General features: G+C 46.3%; 1 pseudogene; it reads right to left on the bottom strand.

Annotated features, from left to right (window-relative positions):
• Positions 1-22,820, bottom strand: part of LOC147970501 (uncharacterized) — a 44,780-nt pseudogene that overhangs the window by 19,527 nt on the left and 2,433 nt on the right.

The raw sequence follows: 22,820 nt of genomic DNA, 5'->3' as shown, positions 1-22,820 counted from the left end.
CGCCGGAAGGCGAAATCCGAGGCCCTCCGCCACATCTGGCTCGCCGGCGTCAAGCCGCCGGTGGGGTTTGACCCCTTTGACCTCGCGGGACCGTCGGGTGGGCCCCATGGTTCAGGTGATTAGCTTAAGGCTAATCACCATTTAACTAAACCTGATACTGACATGTGGGCCCGAGGCCACTAACTAAACTAGATTAGTTAGTTTAGACACTGACATATGGGTCCCACTGGTCAGGTTTGACCTGGACCGACCCGTTGACTCGCTGACGTCACGCTGACGTCAGGCTGATGCAGTTATTCATTTTCTGGATTTAAGATTAATCAGGAAATTCCAAAAAATGATATAAACTTCAAAAATTCATAGTAATTCAACCGTAGCTCAGATTGAAATAATTTATATATGAAAAATTATCAGAAAAATTCAATCTATCCATCTGTACCAGTTTCATGCATGAAAAATCAAGTTATACCTGCTGTATAGGTGAAACACTAAAATGGCATATATAAGAGCTTAATTTGGAGTTGCATTTGAACCCTTGGTTCAAATGGACTTCATTCAATTTGAATACTAGTTGCATTAGCTCAAACAACATCACATACTCATGCCATGTTCATGCATCATAATGTTGCATATGCTTGTGTTTGATTTCCGACACCGTTCCTTCTCGATAGGTCCTGCTCCGGAAAGTGTTTGAGAGTACCTATCAGTGGAGCAGTGCCCGCCTGTTGATCTACCAGGCAAGCAAACCCCCTTGTTCATTCCGACATGATCCCACTCTCTCGCTCCTGCTCTCTTTTATTGCATTAGGACAACAGCGAATCAACTTCTACTTTATGTTGCGGTAGTTGAACCCATTCCTTTGCATGACCTATCATTGCCACAGTAAATAGTTGAAACCCACTAGCATGTGTAGGATCTGATTGAGCCATGTTGTGTTCTTGCCATGCCATGCCTGCTATTGCTTAGAGTTGTGTCAGGTCTGATTCATTAGGAATGAATTGGAGTGGTAAGATATGTTCTGGCGCTGAGAGTTAAGCGTGTGAACACGATTTGGTAAAGGTAGCGGTGAGAGGCCATGTAGGAGTACATGGTGGGTTGTCTCACTGGAACCGTCCTTAAGCACTAAGTTCTGTGTATGTTGTCCAATGACTAGCTACTACCACACATTGGGCTCCGGGCACTCCAAGCTCTCTCGACTTATTAACCAACTTGATCTCTGTCCAGGAGTTGCAATTAGTTTCTGGTGTTTGTAGGTAGTGTTAGTAGTCTACCAAGTGGCACCCGGCCAGGTGGGCTTGGGACAGGCTAGGCACAAGTGGCACGGTGTACCAAGCATAGATCCATACAGCGAGGTGGGCTTGGGAACCCTGCACACATCGTTTGGGGTCGTGAGCGACACCCCGGCTGGATCTCCTTGCGGATGGAACCCGAATAGGCGATAAACCTGGACTAGAGTCCTGTGTGGTTAGTCAGGTCGTGGCCGACACCCTCGCCAGGCTTCCGCTTGAAGGTTGCCAAGGTACATGACGGGTACATGGTGATAAGTGGTGAGAGCTTGTGTGAAGAAGTACACCCCTGCAGGGTTATCATGATCTATTCGAATAGCCGTGTCCTCGGTTACGGACTTCATGGATGCTTACGTGGTACATAGACAACTTGAAGTGGATACTCTAAAATTCTCAAGACAACTTTGAGTGCTATGGATGGCCTCCTCGTAAGAAGACGAGGATGAATCCATAGTAGTGTATTGATGTGGTGACTAGTGGACTCGTGTGCGCTGCCTCACCTCAAAGAAGTTTCTCGTTGCTGTAGAACAGGATAGCCACTGAGTCAAAGCTGGCTTGCTGCAACTAAACCCCACAGTATCTTCTTGATACAAATGCATGTATGATAGGACCTGATGTAAGTCTTGCTGAGTACCTTTGTACTCACGTTTGCTTTATTTATGTTTTGCAGATGAGACATATGTCTCACTAGTAGTACCACTTGGACTTCGACGAGTAGCTTGTACCTCAGCTACGATCTTGATCGGACGTTGTAGATAGTCAGGCTCACAGCCTTTTCTTTTGTAGTTGTCTGTACTCAGACATGTAATGCTTCCGCTTGTTGCTTGTATGCTCTGAATGATAGTTCATGTGACCCCTGTTTGTATTTATGCTATGTGGCTCTTCTGAGCCTTTATCTATATGAGATTGCGTTATGTTGTGATGCCATGTTGTTGTTGGGGTGCGTAGCAGAAATTCAAAATTTTCCTACGTGTCACCAAGATCTATCTATGGAGAGACCAGCAACGAGGGGAAGGAGAGTGCATCTACATACCCTTGTAGATCACTAAGTGGAAGCGTTCAAGAGAACGGGGTTGATGGAGTCGTACTCGTCGTGATTCAAATCACCGATGATCCTAGTGCTGAACGGACAACACCTCCGCGTTCAACACACGTACAGCCCGGTGACGTCTCCCATGCCTTGATCCAGCAAGGAGAGAGGGAGAGGTTGAGGAAGACTCCATCCAGCAGCAGCACAACGGCGTGGTGGTGATGGAGGAGCGTGGCAATCCTGCAGGGCTTCGCCAAGCACCGCGATATATGAGGAGAAAGAGAGGGAGGGCTGCACCAACGAGAGAGATCTAATCGCGTGTCATGGGCAGCCCCTAGGCCTCACTATATATAGGGGAGAGGGAGGAGGGTGCGCCCCCTCTAGGGTTCCCACCCCTAGAGGGGCGGCAGCCCTAGATGGGTCTTGGGGTGGCGGCCAAGAGGGGAAGAGGGGGGGCGCCCCCTAGGGTGGGCCTTAGGGCCCATCTAAGCCTAGGGTTTCCCCTTCTCCTCCTTTGCTGCGCCTTGGGCCTTGTGGGGGGGCGCACCAGCCCACCTGGGGCTGGTCCCCTCCCACACTAAGCCCACGCAAGCCTCCGGGGTTGGTGGCCCCACTTGGTGGACCCCCGGGACCCTCCCGATGGTCCCGGTACATTACCGATAAACCCCGAAACCTTTCCGGTGACCAAAACATGACTTCCCATATATAAATCTTTACCTCCGGACCATTCCGGAACTCCTCGTGACGTCCGGGATCTCATCCGGGACTCCGAACAACATTCGGTAACCACATACAAACTTCCTTTATAACCCTAGCGTCATCGAACCTTAAGTGTGTAGACCCTACGGGTTCGGGAGACATGCAGACATGACCGAGACGTTCTCCGATCAATAACCAACAGCGGGATCTGGATACCCATGTTGGCTCCCACATGTTCCACGATGATCTCATCGGATGAACCACGATGTCAAGGACTTAATCAATCCCGTATACAATGCCCTTTGTCTATCGGTACGACACTTGCCCGAGATTCGATCGTCGGTATCCCGATACCTTGTTCAATCTCGTTACCGGCAAGTCTCTTTACTCGTTCCATAACACATCATCCCGTGATCAACTCCTTGATCACATTGTGCACATTATGATGATGTCCTACCGAGTGGGCCCAGAGATACCTCTCCGTCACACGGAGTGACAAATCCCAGTCTCGATTCGTGCCAACCCAACAGACACTTTCGGAGATACCTGTAGTGTACCTTTATAGCCACCCAGTTACGTTGTGACGTTTGGCACACCCAAAGCATTCCTACGGTATCCGGGAGTTGCACGATCTCATGGTCTAAGGAAATGATACTTGACATTAGAAAAGCTTTAGCATACGAACTACACGATCTAGTGCTATGCTTAGGATTGGGTCTTGTCCATCACATCATTCTCCTAATGATGTGATCCCATTATCAACGACATCCAATGTCCATGGTCAGGAAACCGTAACCATCTATTGATCAACGAGCTAGTCAACTAGAGGCTTACTAGGGACATGGTGTTGTCTATGTATCCACACATGTATCTGAGTTTCCTATCAATACAATTCTAGCATGGATAATTTATCATGAACAAGGAAATATAATAATAATCAATTTATTATTGCCTCTAGGGCATATTTCCAACAGTCTCCCACTTGCACTAGAGTCAATAATCCAGTTCACATCGCCATGTGATTAACACTCACAGGTCACATCGCCATGTGACTAACACCCAAGAGTTTACTAGAGTCAGTAGTCTAGTTCACATCACTATGTGATTAACACTCAATGAGTTCTGGGTTTGATCATGTTGCTTGTGAGAGAGGTTTTAGTCAACGGGTCTGAACCTTTCAGATCCGTGTGTGCTTTACAAATCTCTATGTCATCTCCTAGATGTAGCTACCATGTTCTATTTGGAGCTATTCCAAATAACTGTTCTACTTGGAGCTATTCTAAATTGTTTCTCCATTATACGTATCCGGCATCTCTACTCAGAGCTATCCGGATAGGTGTTAAGCTTGCATCGACGTAACTCTTTACGTCGAACTCTTTATCACCTCCATAATCGAGAAAATTCCTTAGTCCACTAGTTACTAAGGATAACTTTGACCGCTGTCCTGTGATCCATTCTTGGATCACTCTTGTACCCCTTGACTGACTCATGGCAAGGCACACTTCAGGTGCGGTACACAACATAGCATACTGTAGAGCCTACGTCTTAAGCATAGGGGACGATCTTCGTCCTTTCTCTCTATTTTGCCGTGGTCGAGCTTTAAGTCTTAACTTCATACCTTACAACTCAGGCAAGAACTCCTTCTTTGACTGATCCATCTTGAACACCTTCAAGATCATGTCAAGGTATGTGCTCATTTGAAAGTACTATTAAGCATTTTGATCTATCCTTATAGATCTTGATGCTCAATGTTCACGTAGCTTAATCCAGGCTTTCCATTGAAAAACACTTTCCAAATAACCCTATATGCTTTTAGAAATTCTACGTCATTTCTGATCAACAATATGTCAACAACATATACTCATCAGAAATTCTATAGTGCTCCCACTCACTTCTTTGGAAATAAAAGTTTCTCATAAACTTTGTATACACCCAAAATCTTTGATCATCTCATCAAAGCATACATTCCAACTCCGAGATGCTTACTCCAGTCCTCAGAAGGATTGCTGGAGCTTTGCATACTTATTAGCATATTTCAGGATTGACAAAACCTTCCGGTTGTATCACATACAACCTTTCCTCAAAAATCGTCGAGGAAACAATGTTTTGATATCCTATCTGCAAGATTTCATAAATGATGCAGTAATTGCTAATATAATTCCAACAGACTCTTAGCATCGCTACGAGTGAGAAAGTCTCACCATAGTCAACTCCTTGAGCTTGTCGGGAAACTTCTTAACGACAAGTCGAGCTTTCTTAATGGTGACATTTACCATCATTGTCCGTCTTCCTTTTAAATCCATCTGTACTCAACAGCCTCACGACCATCAAGTAGTTCTTCCAAAGTCTACACTTTGTTTTCATACATGGATCCTCTCTCGGATTTTATGGCCTCGAGCCATTTATCGGAATCCAGGCCCACCATCGCTTCTCCATGGCTCGTAGGTTCATTGTTGTCTAGCAACATGACTTCCAAGACAGTATTACGTACCACTCTGAAGTAGTACGCATCCTTGTCATCCCACGAGGTTTGGTAGTGACTTGATCCGAAGTTTCAAGATCACTATCATAAGCTTCCACTTCAATTGGTGTAGGTGCCACAGGAACAACTTCATGTGCCCTGCCACACACTAGTTGAAGAGACGGTTTAATAACCTCATCAAGTCTCCACCATCCTCCCACTCAATTCTTTCGAGAGAAACTTTTCCTCGAGAAAGGACCCGATTCTAGAAACAATCCCTTATTGCTTTCGGATCTGAGATAGGAGGTATACCCAACTGTTTTGGGTGTCCTATGAAGATGCATTTATCCGCTTTGGGTTCGAGTTTATTAGCCTGAAACTTTTCCACATAAGCGTCGCAGCCCCAAACTTTTAAGAAATGACAGCTTAGGTTTCTCTAAACCATAGTTCATACGGTGTCATATCATCGGAATTACGTGGTGCCCTATTTAAAGTGAATGTGGTTGTCTCTAATGCCTAACCCATAAACTATTATGGTAATTCGTTAAGAGACATCATGGTATGCATCATATCCAATAGGGTGCAGTTATGATGTTAGGACACACCATCACACTATGGTGTTCCAGGCTGTATTACTTGTGAAACAATTTCCACAATGTCTTAATTCTGTGCCAAACTCGTAATTTAGATATTCATCTCTATGATCATATCATAGATATTTTATCCTCTTGTCACGACGATCTTTCAACTTCACCCTGAAATTACTTGAACCTTTCAATAATTCAGACTCGTGATTCATCAAGTAAATATACTCAACATCTACTCAAATCATCTGTGAAGTAAGAACATAACGATATCCACTACATGCCTCAGCACTCATTGGATTGCACACATCAAAATGTATTACTTCCAACAAGTTGCTTTCTAGTTCCATTTTACTGAAAACGAGGCTTTCAGTCATCTTGCCCATGTGGTATGATTTGCATGTCTCAAGTGATTCAAAATCAAGTGAGTCCAAACGGTCCATTTGCATGGAGTTTCTTCATGCATATACACCAATAGACATGGTTCGCATGTCTCAAACCTTTCAAAACAAGTGAGCCCAAAGATCCATCAACATGGAGCTTCTTCATGCGTTTTATACCGATATGACTTACGTGGCAGTGCCACAAGTAGGTGGTACTATCATTACTATCTTTTGGCATGAACATGTGTATCACTACGATCGAGATTCAATAAACCATTCATTTCAGGTGTAAGACCATTGAAGGTATAATTCAAATAAACAGAGTAACCATTATTCTCTTAAAATGAATAACCGTATTGCGATAGACATGATTCTATCATGTCTATGCTCAACGCAAACACCAATCTCGATGGTAGAGGGAGCGTGCGATGCTTGATTACATCAAGCTTGGAAAAAACTTCCAACACATATTGCCAGCTCACCTTTAGCTAGTCTCCGTTTATTCCATAGCTTTTATTTCGAGTTACTAACACTTAGCAACCGAACCGGTATCTAATACCCTGGTGCTACTAGGAGTACTAGTAAAGTACACATTAACATAATACATCCAATATACTTATATCGACCTTGCCAGCCTTCTCATCTACCAAGTATCTAGGGTAATTCTGCTCCAGTGGCTGTTCCCCTTATTACAGAAGCACTCAGTCTCAAGTTTGGGTTCAACCTTGGGTTTCTTCACTAGAGCAGCAGCTGAATTGCCATTTCATGAAGTATCCCTTCGTGCCCTTGCCCTTCTTGAAACTAGTGGTTTCATCAACCATCAACAATTGATGCTCCTTCTTGATTTCTACTTTTGTGGTGTCAAACATCGCGAATATCTCAAGGATCATCATATATGTCCCTGATATATTATAGTTCATCATGAAGCTCTAGCAGCTTGGTGGTAATGACTTCGGAGAAACATCACTATCTCATTTGGAAGATCAACTCCACTTGATTCAAATGATTGTTGTACTCAGACAATCTGAGCACAAGCTCAACAATTGAGCTTTTCTCCCTTAGTTTGCAGGCTAAGAAAATCGTCGGAGGTCTTATACCTCTTGACGTGGGCACGAGCCTAAAATTCCAATTTCAGCCCTCGAAACATCTCATATGTTTCGCGATGTTTCAAAAACCGTCTTCGGTGCCTCAACTCTAAACCGTTTAACTGAACTATCACGTAGTTATCAAAACGTGTATGTCAGATGTTCGCAACATCCACAGACGACGTTCGAGGTTCAGCACACTGAGCGGTGCATTAAGGACATAAGCCTTCTATGAAGCAATGAGGACAATCCTCGGTTTACGGACCTAGTCCGCATAATTGCTACTATAAACTTTCAACTAAATTTTCTCTAGGAACATATCTAAACAGTAGAACTGAAGCGCGAGCTACGACATAATTTGCAAAGATCTTTTGACTATGTTCAGGATAATTAAGTTCATCTTATGAACTCCCACTCAGATAGACATCCCTCTAGTCATCTAAGTGATTACATGATCCGAGTCAACTAGGCCGTGTCCGATCATCACGTGAGACGGACTAGTCAACATCGGTGAACATCTTCATGTTGATCGTATCTACCATACGACTCATGCTCGACCTTTCGGTCTTCTGTGTTCCGAGGCCATGTCTGTACACATGCTAGGCTCGTCAAGTCAACCTAAGTGTTTCGCGTGTGTAAATCTGTCTTACACCCGTTGTATGTGAACGTTAGAATCTAACACCCGATCATCACGTGGTGCTTCGAAACAACGAACTGTCGCAACGGTGCACAGTTAGGGGGAACACTTTCTTGAAATTATTATGAGGGATCATCTTATTTACTACCGTCGTTCTAAGTAAACAAGATGCATAAACATGATAAACATCACATGCAATCAAATAGTGACATCATCACTTTGCTCCTCTTGATCTCCATCTTCGGGGCTCCATGATCATCATCGTCACCGGCATGACACCATGATCTGCATCATCATGATCTCCATCATCGTGTCTTCATGAAGTTGTCTCGCCAGCTATTACTTCTACTTCTACAGCTAACGGTTAGCAATAAAGTAAAGTAATTACATGACGTTTATGTTGACATGCAGGTCATAAATAAATTAAGACAACTCCTATGGCTCCTGCCGGTTGTCATACTCATCGACATGCAAGTCGTGATTCCTATTACAAGAACATGATCAATCTCATACATCACATATCATTCATCACATTCTTCTTGGCCATATCACATCACATAGCATACCCTGCAAAAACAAGTTAGACGTCCTCTAATTGTTGTTTACATGTTTTACGTGGCTGCTATGGGTTTCTAGCAAGAACGTTTCTTACCTACGCAAAACCACAACGTGATATGCCAATTGCTATTTACCCTTCATAAGGACCCTTTTCATCGAGTCCGATCCGACTAAAGTGGGAGAGACAGACACCCGCTAACCACCTTATGCATCTAGTGCATGTCAGTCGGTGGAACCAGTCTCACGTAAGAGTACGTGTAAGGTCGGTCCGGGCCGCTTCATCCCACAATGCCACCGAATCAAGATTGGACTAGTAATGGTAAGCATATTGAACAAAATCAACGCCCACAACTACTTTGTGTTCTACTCGTGCATAGAAACTACGCATAGACCTAGCTCTGATACCACTGTTGGGGTGCGTAGCAGAAATTCAAAATTTTCCTACGTGTCACCAAGATCTATCTATGGAGAGACCAGCAACGAGGGGAAGGAGAGTGCATCTACATACCCTTGTAGATCGCTAAGCAGAAGCGTTCAAGAGAACGGGGTTGATGGAGTCGTACTCGTCGTGATTCAAATCACCGATGATCCTAGTGCCGAACGGACGGCACCTCCGCGTTCAACACACGTACAGCCCGGTGACGTCTCCCATGCCTTGATCCAGCAAGGAGAGAGGGAGAGGTTGAGGAAGACTCCATCTAGCAGCAGCACAACGGCGTGGTGGTGATGGAGGAGCGTGGCAATCCTGCAGGGCTGCGCCAAGCACCACGAGATATGAGGAGAAAGAGAGGGAGGGCTGCACCAACGAGAGAGATCTAATCGCGTGTCATGGGCAGCCCCTAGGCCTCACTATATATAGGGGAGAGGGAGGAGGGTGCGCCCCCTCTAGGGTTCCCACCCCTAGAGGGGCGGCAGCCCTAGATGGGTCTTGGGGTGGCGGCCAAGAGGGGAAGAGGGGGGGCGCCCCCTAGGGTGGGCCTTAGGGCCCATCTAAGCCTAGGGTTTCCCCTTCTCCTCCTTTGCTGCGCCTTGGGCCTTGTGGGGGGACGCACCAGCCCACCTGGGGCTGGTCCCCTCCCACACTAAGCCCACGCAAGCCTCCGGGGTTGGTGGCCCCACTTGGTGGACCCCCGGGACCCTCCCGGTGGTCCCGGTACATTACCGATAAACCCCGAAACCTTTCCGGTGACCAAAACATGACTTCCCATATATAAATCTTTACCTCCGGACCATTCCGGAACTCCTCGTGACGTCCGAGATCTCATCCGAGACTCCGAACAACATTCGGTAACCACATACAAACTTCCTTTATAACCCTAGCGTCATCGAACCTTAAGTGTGTAGACCCTACGGGTTCGGGAGACATGCAGACATGACCGAGACATTCTCCGGTCAATAACCAACAGCGGGATCTGGATATTCATGTTGGCTCCCACATGTTCCACGATGATCTCATCGGATGAACCACGATGTCAAGGACTTAATCAATCCCGTATACAATTCCCTTTGTCTATCGGTACGACACTTACCCGAGATTCGATCGTCGGTATCCCGATACCTTGTTCAATCTCGTTACCGGCAAGTCTCTTTACTCGTTCCATAACACATCATCCCGTGATCAACTCCTTGATCACATTGTGCACATTATGATGATGTCCTACCGAGTGGGCCCAGAGATACCTCTCCGTCACACGGAGTGACAAATCCCAGTCTCGATTCGTGCCAACCCAACAGACACTTTCGGAGATACCTGTAGTGTACCTTTATAGCCACCCAGTTACGTTGTGACGTTTGGCACACCCAAAGCATTCCTACGGTATCTGGGAGTTGCACAATCTCATGGTCTAAGGAAATGATACTTGACATTAGAAAAGCTTTAGCATACGAACTACACGATCTAGTGCTATGCTTAGGATTGGGTCTTGTCCATCACATCATTCTCCTAATTATGTGATCCCGTTATCAACGACATCCAATGTCCATGGTCAGGAAACCATAACCATCTATTGATCAACGAGCTAGTCAACTAGAGGCTTACTAGGGACATGGTGTTGTCTATGTATCCACACATGTATCTGAGTTTCCTATCAATACGATTCTAGCATGGATAATTTATCATGAACAAGGAAATATAATAATAATCAATTTATTATTGCCTCTAGGGCATATTTCCAATAGTTGTACATCACATACTTGCATGTTATGCGTACGTGTGACGTGTATTGCTATGTGTGGGATCCGACAATCTAGTTGTTTGTCCTTGGCAGCCTCTCTTATGGGGAAATGTAGTCTAGTGCTTCCTTGAGCCATAGTAGTCCGCTACAGCCCGGTTTACCGGAGTCCTGCTAGCCCAGCACTACTGCTTCGGAACACTCAGACTGGCCGGCATGTGATTCACTTTGTTCCTGTGTCTGTCCCTTTGGGGAAATGTCACGCGGTGACACCCGGAGTCCTGCTAGCCCAGTTGCTACAGCCCGGATTCACACGCTGCTGACCGACATGCTCGATGTTGTTTCATGTATGCATGTCCCCGTAAGTTAGTGCCACTTTGGGTTCACGACTAGTCATGTCGGCCCGGGTTCTCTGTCATATGGATGCTAGCGACACTATCATATACGTGAGCCAAAAGGCGCAAACGGTCCCGGGCCATGGTAAGGCGACACCCGTGGGAATACCGTGCGTGAGGCCGCAAAGTGATATGAGGTGTTACATGCTAGATCGGTGTGACTTAGAATCAGGGTCCCGACAGCTTTGGTATCAGAGCCTGACTGACTGTAGGATTACCAAGCCAAACTGGTCGAAGTTGAGTCTAGAAATGCTTTAGTTATATAAGGGAATTGATTGTGGAAGGGAACGTAAGGCTCTTTTTACTCCTTTACCTCATGTCATTCTTTCTGAGTCAGCCTCTTCTTTTCTACGAGGGTTAAGGCCTAGGCTTCTCCTCTATCTCTCAAGATGATGTGTTACTAAACCGTAAAGTCTTAGGATTGTTGGGTTGTGTCACCGTACAGTTCTACTACTTCCGTGTGTCCTCAGTTTGACCCAGAACCTTGATATTATGATGCTGATTGATTATGCTATTCCTTTGATGAATGTCTCAAAAATCCTTTTGAGCATTTACAGCCGTTATGCTGCCGAAATTGTCCCAGGATTTCAAGAATTTCCAATGCTTTTGCATTACATTCCGCATCCCTATGTCGATGCTAATTCCATCCTTGTTTCCTTGGTTTCTGTGCCAGGATGTCGTCTGCTAGCCGAGGTTCAGTTGCTCATAGCAAGAATAATGGAGATGGTAGGGACGAGGATCCTCCTGACCAGCCTTTGATGACAGAGTTCTTGTTAACGTCCAAGAGGAACAAGCGCGAGACTAACCGCTTGCTGGCACAGATTGAGCAGAACACCGCACATCAGCGTAAGAAGTTGGTTTCCATCACTGACTTCATTGGTCTGAAACCACCCACCTTCCATCATTCCATTGAGCCACTCGATGCAGATGACTGGCTCTTAAGCATCACTCACAAGTTGCTTTCTGCGAACGTGGCTGAAGGTGACAAGGTCACCTATGCTACCTATCATCTGGAAGGTCCTGCTAGGATTTGGTGGCAGAGCTATGAGGCTATGCTTCCAGCTGGTCAGATTCCTACCTGGAAGGATTTCACCGAGGCTTTTCGTGAGCACCACATTCCTCAGGCTCTCATTGACCGCAAGAGGGAAGAGTTCTGTAGTTTTACCCAGGGTAAGCTGCCTGTTGATGCTTACAGTAGAGAGTTTGGAAACCTCGCCCGCTATGCTACAGAAGAAGTGTCCACAGATGCCAAGAAGCAGGCTAGGTTCCAGAAGGGTCTCAACCCCAAGTTGCGTCATGATCTCCACTTGCATCGTTGCAATACATTCCACGCTCTTGTGAACAAGGCCATTAATGCAGAGACAGCTCAACTCACCTACGAGGAATCTCGTAAGCACACCCGTGATTTGGGTTCTTCCTCCGATTCTAGTTCTCAGAAGCGCCGGATTTGGGTTCCGAACTCCGCTCTTCCACCCGGTTATACACCGAGGCCTTCTTGTGTGGCACCTCACCCAGTTCAGCAGTATGCTCCACCCATGCCTATTGGTAGATCACTTGTCAATGCGGGTCCTTGTCCTATCTCCAAGATTTGTTACAAGTGCGGAGAGGCAGGCCACACTGCCCGTATTTGCACTCAGACCCGTGTTGCTCCACCCCAGCCCGAGAAGTCTGTTGGCCGTGGTAGTAAGCCTTCACACCAGATGATCAGTGCCAAGTCAGCTCCCACTGAACTTGGACGTGTGCATCACGTCTCAGCTAAAGACGCTCATGATGATCTAGATGTCGTTCTTGGTACACTCCTTGTCAACTGTCACCCAGCTTCGGTTCTATTCGATACCGAGGCATCTCACTCCTTCATTTCCGAAAGTTATGCCCGTTTGCACGACATGTCATTTTGTGATATGCCCTCCCCACTACTCATTAAAACTCCTGGATCCAAGTGGCAAACTTCTAGGCTAAGTTATGGCAATGAAATACATGTTGACAGACTTGTATTTCTAGCTTCCTTGATATCCCTCAAGTCTTCAGATATTAACATCATTTTGGGTATGGACTGGATGAAAGCTCATTATGCCAAGATTGACTGTTACACCAGGTCTGTTCAGCTCACACACCCCTCTGGCAAGATAGTCACTGTCTCCACCAAAATTGCAAGGCGTCAACTATATTCTCTAAATGCCAGCCCTCTTCCTGACCTTGAAGATATTTCAGTAGTCCGCGACTTTCCGGATGTCTTTCCAGAAGAACTGCCAGGTATTCCACCTGACAGAGATGTAGAGTTTGTTATAGATCTTATCCCCGGAACCGCCCCAATTTCTAGGAGACCTTACAAGATGGCACCCTTAGAACTAGCCGAGCTTAAGAAACAACTCGATGAATCCTTGCAAAAGGGTTTCATCCGTCCTAGTTCTTCTCCCTGGGCTTGCCCCGTCCTCTTCGTCAAGAAGAAGGATGGTACGGACCGAATGGTTGTAGATTATCGTCCCGTTAATTTGGTCACGATAAAGAACAAGTATCCGCTCCCTAGGATCAACGATCTGTATGATCAGCTCACTGGATCCTCAGTCTTCTCCAAGATGGATTTGAGGTTAGGCTACCACCAAATCAAGATCAGAAATGGGGATATTCCTAAGATGGCTTTTGTCACTCGTTATGGTCAGTATGAGTACACCGTCATGTCCTTTGGTCTAACCAACGCTCCAGCTACTTTCTCTCGCTTGATGAACTCGATCTTCATGGAGTACTTAGATAAGTTCGTCGTGGTTTACCTCGATGATATCCTTATTTACTCGAAGAACGAGGAAGAGCATGCCGAACATCTTAGACTTGTGTTAGAAAAACTCAGAGAGCACCGCCTTTATGCCAAGTTCTCCAAGTGCGAATTTTGGTTGCCAGAAGTGACCTATCTCGGCCACGTAATCTTTGGTAAGGGCATTGCTGTCAATCCCGAAAGAGTTCAGGCCGTTCTTGATTGGACTCCGCCTGAAATAGTTAAGCAAGTTAGGAGTTTCCTTGGTCTAGCCAGTTATTGTCGCCGATTCGTTGAGAACTTCTCCAAAGTGGCCAAACCTCTCACAGAACTTCTCAAGAAAGATAAAAAGTTTGAGTGGTCCCCATAGTGTGAGCACAGTTTTCAGGAACTGAAAAGACGCCTGACTTCTGCTCCCATACTTGTGCCACCGGACTTCACTAAGGACTTTGTTATCTATTGTGATGCCTCACGACAGGGACTAGGTTGCATTCTTATGCAAGATCGCCATGTGATTGCCTACGCATCTCGACAGTTGCATCCACATGAGGAGAATTATCCTACACATGATCTAGAGCTTGCAGCCGTAGTCTATGCACTTAAGACATGGCGACATTACCTTCTCGGTAAACGTTGCGAGATTTACACCGATCACCAGAGTCTCAAGTATATCTTCACCCAACCAGATTTGAACCTTAGGCAAAGATGTTGGTTGGAGTTGATCTCAGATTATGATTTAGGGATTACCTACACCCCATGTAAGGGGAATGTCATGGCTGATGCGCTAAGTCGTAAGTCCTACTGCAATAATCTCATGTTGCAGCAGGGCCAACCACTTCTCCATGAGGAATTATGTAAGCTTAACCTCCACCTTGCTCCTCACGGATTCCTTTCTACCTTGGTGGCGAAACCTACTCTTGTGGATCAAATCATCTCTGCTCAGCAGCAGGATACGGGAATTTCCCGGATCAAGAGAAACATTAACAAGGGAGTTGGTGGTAGTTTCCTTATAGATGATCGTGGTGTTGTTTTCTTTGAGAGTCGCTTGGTGGTTCCCAAGAATCAACATCTTCGACAATTAATCCTTAAGGAGGCGCATGAATCTCCTCTCACGATTCATCCCGGTAGTACTAAGATGTATCAGGACCTACGCCAGAGGTTCTGGTGGACTAGGATGATGAGAGAAATTGCTCAATTTATTGCTAACTGTGACGTTTGTCGTCGCGTGAAGGCAGAGCATCAGAGACCTGCTGGCACTCTTCAACCTTTAGCTATTCCTGAGTGGAAATGGGATAAAGTTGGTATGGACTTCATCACCGGCTTTCCCAGGACCAAGAGAGGGAATAATGCTATCTTCGTAGTCATTGATCGTCTTTCCAAAGTGGCTCACTTCCTACCCGTTTGAGAGAGTATCACTGCTAGTCAGCTCGCTGACTTATATATTTCTCGAATAGTATCACTTCATGGTGTTCCACTAGAGATCAATTCAGACCATGGTAGTCTTTTCACTTCTCATTTCTGGGAGAGTTTCCAAACTGCCATGGGCACCCATCTTTCCTTCAGTACCGCTTTCCACCCTCAATCAAGTGGTCAGGTGGAAAGGGTCAACCAGATTCTTGAAGACATGCTTAGAGCTTGTGTTATCTCATTCGGTATGGATTGGGAGAAGTGTCTTCCCTTCGCCGAGTTTGCTTATAACAACAGCTACCAAACCAGCCTCAAGAAAGCTCCTTTTGAGATTCCGTATGGACGAAGATGTCGAACACCTTTGAACTGGTCAGAAACCGGCAAAAGACAATTCTTTGGACCGGATATGATCCAAGAGGCAGAAGAGCAAGTTCGCGTCATTCGTGAGAATTTGAAAACAGCCCAATCTCGTCAAAAGAGCCAGTATGACCGTCGTCATAAGGAAGTGGCTTATGAAGTTGGCGACAAGGTTTATCTTCGGTTACTCCCTTGAAGGGTACCCCTCGTTTCGGTATCAAAGGAAAGTTGGCTCCTCGTTACATTGGTCCTTTTCGCATTCTCGCTAAACGAGGAGAGGTTTCCTACCAGTTGGAACTACCCCCACATCTTTCTCGAGTACATGATGTCTTCCACGTCTCTCAACTCAGGCGTTGCTTCTCGGATCCCATCCGCGGAGTGGACCACGAAACGCTTGATCTCCAAGATAACCTCACTTATCGAGAGTACCCTGCTTGCATCCTTGATCAAGCAGAGCGTGTCACCCGACGTCATAACATCAAGTTTCTCAAGGTTCAGTGGTCTCATCATTCCGAGAGAGAAGCTACTTGGGAGCGTGAACATCGTCTTCGACTGGAGTACCCCACTTTCTTTCCGCCAACTCCTGAATCTCGGGACGAGATTCTTCCAAGTGGGGGCGAGTTGTCACATCCCTAGTTCTGGTATGACCTAGGCTAGCCCTTCATGTGTGCATCATGTTTAAATTCCATTTAAATTTGAAATGAGGATTTGTGAAACCCTCAGAATCATCTCTGGAAATGACCCAAATAAAAAGTGCTCCAAAAGTCTCCAAGAAAATGTTCATGTTGCTCTCTGAAAATATTGGACAGAGATAAAAATCAAACCAATATTATTAGGAGCTCATAGATATTTATTTGGGCATTTGGATTTAATGAATAATTATTTGCTTTGGATATATATTTGTTATATATATAATATATGTCCAAAAATTATGTTAGTTGTTGAGGAGCTCTGGAATAATACCACTAGCTCCTGCAAAAATTGGCATAAGTAAATAAGATGATTTAGTATTTTATTAAATCCAAACAAATGTCAGAAAAATAGAAAACAGAAACAAAAATAAAAAAACAGAAAGCTTACCTGGCGCCTCAGCCGGCCCAGTGGTGCGGCCCACTGGCCCAACCGCCAATCGTCGTCCTCCTGGCGACGACAGAAGGACAGGGGCATGCGCCGGCGCGCGCGGCCACGCAGCCGGCCGTGGCCACGTTCCCCGCCACCTCCTGCTTCTCCCTCTCGTCGCCTGGATCGCCCGCGCGTCGCCACGCACCCCCCCCCCCAAGCCTCTATCACTCTCTCCCGTGCCATTCTCTCCTCCCCCTCGCTCCCTCTCTCGCGGCCGAAATCGCCGTCGCCGCCGTCCATAGCCACCGTGGCCTCGGCCACTGCCGCACCTCCCCGACACGCTTCCCAGCTCCGCCGCGACCCCCTCTCCCTCCTCACCGAGCAAAGCAACCCGAGCGAGCTCCGCTTCATCCTCGGCGCCGTCGTCTTCATCTCCGGCCGCCGGAGATCGTCCTCATCGCCCCGCCGACTCCAGCCTTCCCCGAGCTCCCCGACGACGCCCGCCGGTCCCCTGTGAGCCCCGCCGTCGTTCCCCCTACTCCCCTGCCCTTCTGCGCCCTCTAGCCCCTCTGTCGCACGCCACCGAACTCCGGCCGCCGCCACGAGCCTCGCTCCGGCGAGCTCCACCGCCCCCGCAACCTCCCGTCGCCTCCGCCGGATGCGCATGAGCGCCAGGAACCCACAGAGCCCCTCCGCGCGGTGTTTAGTCACCGGAGGGCGAAATGCGAGGCCCTCCGCCGCGTCTGGCTCGCCGGCGTCAAGCCGCCGGTGGGGTTTGACCCCTTTGACCTCGCGGGCCCGTCAGGTGGGCCCCATGGGTCAGGTGATTAGCTTAAGGCTAATCACCATTTAACTAAACCTGATACTGACATGTGGGCCCGAGGCCACTAACTAAACTAGATTGGTTAGTTTAGACACTGACATATGGGTCCCACTGGTCAGGTTTGACCTGGACCGACCCGTTGACTCACTGATGTCACGCTGACGTCAGGCTGACGCAGTTATTCATTTTCTGGATTTAAGATTAATCAGGAAATTCCAGAAAATGATATAAACTTCAAAAATTCATAGTAATTCAACCGTAGCTTAGATTGAAATAATTTATATATGAAAAATTATCAGAAAAATTCAATCTATCCATCTGTACCACTTTCATGCATGAAAAATCAAGTTATACCTGCTGTATAGGTGAAACACTAAAATGGCATATATAAGAGCTTAATTTGGAATTGCATTTGAACCCTTGGTTCAAATGGACTTCATTCAATTTGAATACTAGTTGCATTAGCTCAAACAACATCACATACTCATGCCATGTTCATGCATCATAATGTTGCATATGCTTGTGTTTGATTTCCGACACCGTTCCTTCTCGATAGGTCCTGCTCCGGAAAGTGTTTGAGAGTACCTATCAGTGGAGCAGTGCCCCCTGTTGATCTACCAGGCAAGCAAACCCCCTTGTTCATTCCGACATGATCCCACTCTCTCGCTCCTGCTCTCTTTTATTGCATTAGGACAACGGCGAATCAACTGCTACTTTATGTTGTGGTAGTTGAACCCATTCCTTTGCATGACCTGTCATTGCCATAGTAAATAGTTGAAACCCACTAGCATGTGTAGGATCTAATTGAGCCATGTTGTGTTCTTGCCATGCCATGCCTGCTATTGCTTAGAGTTGTGTCAGGTCTGATTCATCGGGAATGAATTGGAGTGGTACGATATGTTCTGGTGCTGAGAGTTAAGCGTGTGAACACGATTTGGTAAAGGTAGCGGTGAGAGGCCATGTAGGAGTACATGGTGGGTTGTCTCACTGGAACCGTCCTTAAGCACTGAGTTCTGTGTATGTTGTCCAATGACTAGCTACTACCACACATTGGGCTCCGGGCACTCCAAGCTCTCTCGACTTATTAACCAACTTGATCTCTGTCCAGGAGTTGCAATTAGTTTCTGGTGTTTGTAGGTAGTGTTAGTAGTCTACCAAGTGGCACCCGGCCAGGTGGGCTTGGGACAGACTAGGCACAAGTGGCACGGTGTACCAAGCGTAGATCCATCCGGCGAGGTGGGCTTGGGAACCCTACACACATCGTTTGGGGCCGTGAGCGACACCCTGGCCGGATCTCCTTGCGGATGGAACCCGAATAGGCGATAAACCTGGACTAGAGTCCTGTGTGGTTAGTCAGGTCGTGGCCGACACCCTCGCCAGGCTTCCGCTTGAAGGTTGCCGAGGTACATGACGGGTACATGGTGATAAGTGGTGAGAGCATGTGTGAAGAAGTACACCCCTGCAGGGTTATCATGATCTATTCGAATAGCCGTGTCCTCGGTTACGGACTTCTTGGATGCTTACGTGGTACATAGACAACTTGAACTGGATACTCTAAAATGCTCAAGACAAGTGTGAGTGCTATGGATGGCCTTCTCGTAAGAAGACGAGGATGAATCCATAGTAGTGTATTGATGTGGTGACTAGTGGACTCGTGTGCGCTGCCTCACCTCAAAGAAGTTTCTCGTTGCTGTAGAACAGGATAGCCACTGAGTCAAAGCTGGCTTGCTGCAACTAAACCCCACATTATCTTCTTGATACAAATGCATGTATGATAGGACCTGATGTAAGTCTTGCTGAGTATCTTTGTACTCACATTTGCTTTATTTATGTTTTGCAGATGAGACATCTGTCTCACTAGTAGTACCACTTGGACTTCGACGAGTAGCTTGTACCTCAGCTACGATCTTGATCGGACGTTGTAGATAGTCAGGCTCACAGCCTTTTCTTTTGTAGTTGTCTGTACTCAGACATGTAATGCTTCCGCTTGTTGCTTGTATGCTCTGAATGATGGGTCATGTGACCCCTGTTTGTATTTATGCTATGTGGCTCTTCTGAGCCTTTATCTATATGAGATTGTGTTATGTTGTGATGCCATGTTGTACATCACATACTTGCATGTTATGCGTACGTGTGACGTGTATTGCTATGTGTGGGATCCGACAATCTAGTTGTTTGTCCTTGGCAGCCTCTCTTATGGGGAAAGGTAGTCTAGTGCTTCCTTGAGCCATAGTAGTCCTCTACATCCCGGTTTACCGGAGTCCTGCTAGCCCAGCACTACTGCTTCGGAACACTCAGACTGGCCGGCATGTGATTCACTTCGTTCCTGTGTCTGTCCCTTCGGGGAAATGTCACGCGGTGACACCCGGAGTCCTGCTAGCCCAGTTGCTACAGCCCGGATTCACACGCTGCTGACCGACATGCTCGATGTTGTTTCATGTATGCCTGTCCCCGTAAGTTAGTGCCACTTTGGGTTCATGACTAGTCATGTCGGCCCAGGTTCTCTGTCATATGGATGCTAGCGACACTATCATATACGTGAGCCAAAAGGCGCAAACGATCCCGGGCCATGGTAAGGCGACACCCGTGGGAATACCGTGCGTGAGGCCGCAAAGTGATATGAGGTGTTACATGCTAGATCGGTGTGACTTAGAATCGGGGTCCCGACAAACGTCTGCTAACTAGAAGAACCGAGAAAAACCGACGAATCCAAAAAAATGGATCTAGGGTTTCTAAAAAGAAACTGAACGGTCTTTATAAAAAAACCGGCGGCGGGGCGCGGCGGCTACCTCCGGCGGGAAGGTCCGGCGAGGCGAGGCAGCGGCGGGGCGGCGGCGGCGGTGCTCGCCGGCGGCAGCTAGGCGGCGCGGGCGGCGGGGCTTGGTGGTGTGGTGTTGGGGCGGGGTGGCGGCGTATATAAAGGGCGGGGCAGGCGGCTTGGAGGAGGGGGCAAGGCGCGGCGGTGGAGAGGAGTCCGGCTCGGACTCCTAGTCCGAGGCGGAGGCGGCGGCGGCGGCGCGCGGAGGCGGCGGCGTGGCCTGGCGCGGAGGCGGCGGCGCGGCCTGGCATGGCTGGGCCTTAGGCCCAGCCGGCGCGGGAACTTTTTCTTAAATAATTTCGCCGACCGAAATAAAATCCTAAAAAATAAATAAAATCTAAAAATGCCAAAATAAATTTTTACCGTCTAAATAAAATATTTAGGACGAGTTGAACATTTTCTTGGCCCTAAAATGCAATTTTGAAAACGTGCAATTTTTCTAATGCAAATAAAATCCGAATAAAACCAAATAAAATCCAATAAATGATTTTAATATGTTTCCTCCGATATTTCAATTATTTTGGAGAAGTCATATTATCTCCACTCATTTGATTTAATATGAAATATTACTCGGAGAGAAAAAAATTATTAAAATCAAAATCCTCGTTTCATTATTTGATAAAAGTCAAATATGAAAACCGGAAAATCCCCAACTCTCTCTGTGGGTCCTTGAGTTGCTTAGGATTTCGAGGATTGCGAAACAGAAATGCAATAAATCATGATATGCATGGATGATCTATGTGTAACATTCCAAATTGAAAATTTGGGATGTTACACAAGCTCCCTTGCCACCTGACACTACTTCCCAAGCACTCTTGACACAAGACGAGTTGGCAAGATCAGATGAACCTTATGAGCTTCAACAACAAGTAGGTAGTTGCTGGAGTCAAGTTACAGTTGCATGCTTCTTTATATGTAGTCTCACAGTTTGATGTACACTAACACTTCCTATGTTTGTTGTTGGACTAGCACCTAGGCACAAGAGGAAACAAACATCAGGGATAATGCTCGATAGGTTAACTAAATCTAGAGGAGGAAGAATGGAGATCCGTTTTGAGGAAGGTTTAAAAAGGCCACGTGATGCTACAGAGTCAGCCAAGTTAGTATCAGAGGCAGCGGTTGCTATTAGGTGTCATGTACGTATCCTACCAACATGGATTCAGTACAGGAATGACAAAGACGAAACCCAGTTCAACATCTTCCTCGGCCATTTATCTGTAAGTATGGTTATGTATGGAAACTAGTAATATCGTATTGCTCTGTCCAATACTTTCTAGGTTGCTGATAATGAGACTCCGATAATTTTCAACAGATGAGGTTCAAGTTGGATAGCCAAGATGATGCAACCAGACAAGCTTGCACCCATGTTTTCAAGTCTGCTCTGCGACAGTATCGGTATAACTTGAGGAAAACTCACTTTGAAGGCAAGGCTAACAGTGAACTTGCCCAAACATCTCAAGTGGAAAATATATCTGATGAAGACTAGAGAGGCCTCGTTAAACACTGGTCTGATCCGAAGTATCAGGTACATTATATATATGTCATCAGATCACATGTTGAAGTCCTATTTATGCATGTGCCACACAGATCTATCTTCTTGTAGGTGAAATGTTCAAAGAGGCCAACCGTACGAAAGTGAAATTCCAACAGACGACAGGATCTCGTAGCTATATTGCACACTGCGATGCTCTTGTAATTAGCTCCTGTTTCACTCTTTTCGTTGTACCATATTATCAGATCTATATTGACTTGTTCCAAATGCAGAGGAAAGCCCGCAAGGACCAAAAAGTACCTGAAACAAATGTTGTGGAAATCTTCAAGGACTGTCACACCAGCAAGAAGAAGGGCAAGACTACACCAGTCAAAGTCGATGTTGTAAGTCCTTAATCCTCATGCCTTTTAACTACTACTTACTCTGACTTGTGCCTTGAACTGCATGGTTTGCAGCCAATGTCTATTACCCTTTTCAATTTTATACACAATTATCTTAGCGTATCATTGCACCTTACAAGGTTTAAAAGAGAGGAGTGATGTTCCTTTGATCTTGACCCGTAATCTAGTTCCGTGCTGGACTTGCCCACACAACGTTACAATTGCATGTTTGTCTGTTCTCAGTTGTTTTGTGATATGAATGACGCCATACTATGCTTACCATATTATAAACTTCGTCTCTTTATCCTTAGCCCTCAATACAATGTGAAGAAATAGACAATACATTAGCGATGGTACATGGTCATATGTTTGGAACCTGGTTTTATTATGTACTTTGCAATAAAATACAACTAATATTTTACATGGGTTCACCAGAATAAGTT

The sequence above is a fragment of the Triticum urartu genome, chromosome 5A (assembly GCF_056163025.1).
Source record: "Triticum urartu cultivar PI428250 chromosome 5A, HENAU_Tu73, whole genome shotgun sequence".
In the NCBI taxonomy this organism is placed as follows: Eukaryota; Viridiplantae; Streptophyta; class Magnoliopsida; order Poales; family Poaceae; genus Triticum; species Triticum urartu.
This window is presented reverse-complemented; position numbering and strand designations above follow the sequence as displayed.